The sequence below is a fragment of the Prunus mume genome, linkage group LG3 (assembly GCF_029339155.1).
Source record: "Prunus mume cultivar Tortuosa linkage group LG3, ASM2933915v1, whole genome shotgun sequence".
NCBI lineage: Eukaryota > Viridiplantae > Streptophyta > Magnoliopsida > Rosales > Rosaceae > Prunus > Prunus mume.
In genome coordinates, this window is record NC_142700.1 from 11,325,855 (window position 1) to 11,329,870 (window position 4,016).

The 4,016-nt window shown below is 39.0% G+C and overlaps 1 pseudogene; it reads right to left on the minus strand.

Moving 5' to 3' along the window:
• Positions 1 to 1,089, minus strand: LOC103325901 (F-box protein CPR1-like; annotated as a pseudogene).
• Positions 1,090 to 4,016: the final 2,927 nt, after the last annotated feature.

Consider the following 4,016-nt stretch of genomic DNA (forward strand, 5'->3'; position numbering starts at 1 on the left):
CTATTCGAGGAGATCTCGTGGCCAAGCTACTCCAATTAGATGGCTTCCGCCCAAGCCCTCATTTCTCAAGATGAACTTTGATGGCTCTGTTAAAGCTTCTTCTTCGTCTGCTGCAGTTTTTGTTATTAGAGATGCAGGAGAAACACAACCAAGATTGCTCCATGTGCCTGTGGCTAGGGAATAAACCTCAGCTAGAGTTGTAGTTGGCTGCTCATCTTCCTCCAATAAAGTCACAACTCGCACAACCTTATAGTCATTGGTCATAGCATCAAAACCAAACCCAAGAGAAGCATTGTTCATACCATGCGACCGAAAGGTAATACTAGGCCTGGGAAGGGTCACCAACTTTCTAATGGTTGGGTTCCATATAAAGAAGTTGTAAGCATAAGAGGGGATATCATCTGCAAGGAAAATTAGCCCATCACAAGTGCCAACCACGCAAAGATGTGAATTCCCAAAGTTTTTCTTTGCGGCAATTGGAAATTCGATCTTGGCATACACATCACACGCCTGGTTATCATGATGCACAGAGTAAACCTCGTCTTTTACCTTGTGAATGACCTTGTTTTGGTAGTAGGTGAGGCTACAGCTACCAGAAATTATGTGGAGTAGGAGGAGGTGAATGCCATTCTGGTTAGCAAAGTCCACTGTTGGGCTGAGGTGGGCTTGAATAAAGCTTCGGTTTATGATCATGGACTCCATGTCCTGCAGACTGAAGTACATTTGATCAGAGATTTAATGGGTAGCCTAATTAGGATCTCTTGTATGGTTTCCTGAGGAAAAGAGCATGCGATCGCTTCGATTTTCAATTTGATCCCTTGTCTGACATTTTTTATGTTATCAATGTCTTGCACATTCAAATAGTACCAACTGAGAAAAGCAATGGAGACAAAACTCTGCTATAATTGAGAAAACAAAATATCAAGGGAGTTGTTCTTATAGCAGAGTAACGTTCATATACAATTTTTAGTCGAAAAATTAAAAGTACTAAAATCCAATCCAAATCCATCAGAAAGGAGAAAAAAAAGTTACAAATTGCCTCTCAATGTACCAAATAGCTAGCTTATTCTTCCTCCAGTATATCATCATGCTGGTAAAACTGTTAAGAGAAATGAAACTAGATTATATGCTTGGACGTTGTTCATATATAGTGAAACGACCTGACCCAAATTTCACTTTGGAATCCGGGCCGAACCTTATTTAAAAATGACACTTGGTGGGTGTGGATCACAAATGACCAAAATGCCTTGAAAAACAATAACACAAACTCTAAGGCCTTAACTTGTGGCTGCACCTGCTAATTGTAGGCTGCCTACGTACCCTTATTGAGGGATCAAGCCACACATAGTTTCTTCCTCTGTTCATGATATGCAACTGGTTTGTTTACTATAAATCTCGCTCTAGGGCTGAAATTCCTGGAGTATTCGGGACTCCATTTTACGATCTATAAAATATTATACAATCCTGAAATTACTTAGATCAACATACTTGAACATGATTATGATCCAACGGCTCAAACCTGCTAAACCTGGAAATCACACACTAGGCAAGATCGTTCGAGGTTCAGACGTTATTCGAATTAAGATCAGAGAAATCCTATGCGCTCGTGAGGACTAAGGGGTTATTCTAGAAATTATTGTGGTCCCCACCCTACTGCCCACGCGCCACCACACGCGCCGGCAGAGCGTGGTGCCTAAAGCGATAATGCTTCACCAGAAAAACTCCAAATCACGGCTCAAGACTCCTACCCTAGGTGTAACACCCTATTTGGAACCACTTTTGTTCTTGAACCTACCCCAAAAACTGGCTGAAAGTGGCCGGAATCTCAACCCAAAATCTAGCTGAACTTTGGATCCAAGATCGAGTTATCTACACTAGAAATTTCTGAAATCCTACCCAACCAGCAACTAGGGCTAGAGAAAAAGATGAGTTTTCATACCGGATCACTGGAAATAGTGGTCGGATGACGGAAACGAGCGTAAAGTTTACGAAAAGCCCAACACCGCTTTGTTTCTTGGTGTTTTTACGGCGGTGGATCGGGCCATAAAGAGTGGAAGAGGGAAATCGTGGTTTTAACGGATGGTTTTGCTCGAATTGGGGTCGGAGTTGAGAGAAAACATCTCAAGTCGGCTGCTCGAGCCCCCAAAATGCAGAAATTCTGGGTTTAAAACTAACTGAACTTCGAAATATTTACGGTTATGCCACTGAACTTCTTTTGATCACCGTTTCTTCTTTACAACTCCGATTTGAGTCCACTACATGTCTACAGACTCGTCTCGCTACGCTCTATGCAGGTATAACTGAAATCCCCAACTTCCTTCCCGAATAAAAAGTTAACTTTTAAACCATTAAAATATTCTAGGAGTATAGTGGTCTTTTACTGGAATAAATTAATATTAACTATTAATTTAGGATCGGGTTGTTACATATAGTGTGCATCTAGTAGTGTCACTAGTGGTGGTGGTTGTTGAGGTGGTTGCGGAGGTGGATGTGGAGGTTAATAGGGATTTTTGTACTTAATCGGCTTGTTGTATTGTAGTTATGGGTCTAATTCCTCCGTCATACAATTAGTACTTAGTTTTGAAGTTCGAATAAACCTTTGATATAGGTTAGCATTTGGTATATTATTACATGCTTGATGTTGCCTTGTTTTGACTATAGTTTCAAGCATATGGTATCCAGTTGATTTCCACTCCTAATTAAATCCCTATAGGAAAATCATTCAATAAAAAACTGTAAAAGAGATTTCAACTCCTAATTAAAATGTTCTTACAGCAGACTAGTTCTTAATTCAAATGCTGAAACAGCTCTAGCCTCTGAAACAAGGTGCTTTGTCCGAGCTTCTGGGAATTTTAATGAAATTTAAAAATCCTTATTATTGAGTCGAATGTTGAATGGGGGTTGAGTTTAGTGTTGCAAAAATGGTCTTCAAACGAATGCAATTGCAAAAATAGACAACCATCATATGTTGCAGGCATGCAGTTGACTAGAGCAGGGTACAATTTCAAATCACATTCATTACTTAATTAAAAGTGAATTCTGCTGTAAAGTGTTCAGCTCAGGGAAAACTATGCAATAAAAATGGAAAAGAAAATTGCGAAAGCATTTCACGGGAACTGGTGCAGAGAACTGCAAAGGCAAATGAAATTTGTAACTAGACACTTCCATTAAAGCTTCCCAAAAGCTGAAGAATAAATAGGGCAAGAACTACTAGATAACAAGTTCCATGCCAAGTAAATACACAGAAACATCAGGCACCTCAGGCATAGGACGCTACTGGCCTACAAATCGGCAAAAAAATGAACAAGAAAACAAAAATAAATCAGCAAGATAGATAGCAAGAAACGGACGTTGACGCACATCAGGTATCAGGCACGTCAGGCACCTTCGGCAAACAATGTTACTGCACTACAAATCTGCAACAAAAGAAAACAAGAAAAGTGCTGCGTTAATCAATTGTTATGCATTAGAGTTGACATCACTTGTCATGAAAACTTTTCCCAGTACTTCTTCAGGAGTGCAAATCAAACTTCCTCTTCATGCTTACACAAATGAAAGCTAAATTGGAAAAGAAACTAATGTAAAAATGAAAACATTGGAAAAGGGATTAAAGCAGCAAACAAAACCATGCAAACTAAATACACAGACTTCACTACAGAAGCAGCAATCAGTCCAATGTCTAAAGTCATACCAAGTTGACTAAGACTAATAGTACATAAAAGACCAGTCTAATCGTGTTTATATGAGATCTTAGTCGATGTTATTAAAAATTATAATTATACTGTTTTTAACTTTTTGATATCCAAATTGAGTCTTTATGAGAGCTGTGTTGACTTTAGTCACAAGTTGTGTTCTACCAACAGAAGCGAGAAAGACAATCAGCTAAAAGAAAGAACCCACAAGAAGTCTGACATAAGAAATATCCCACAGCAATTTTGTCATCAATCATGCTTTTAATGAAAATAACTAAAGAATTGAAATGTTCTGCTCTTAGCACAATAATCACATTACCTGTT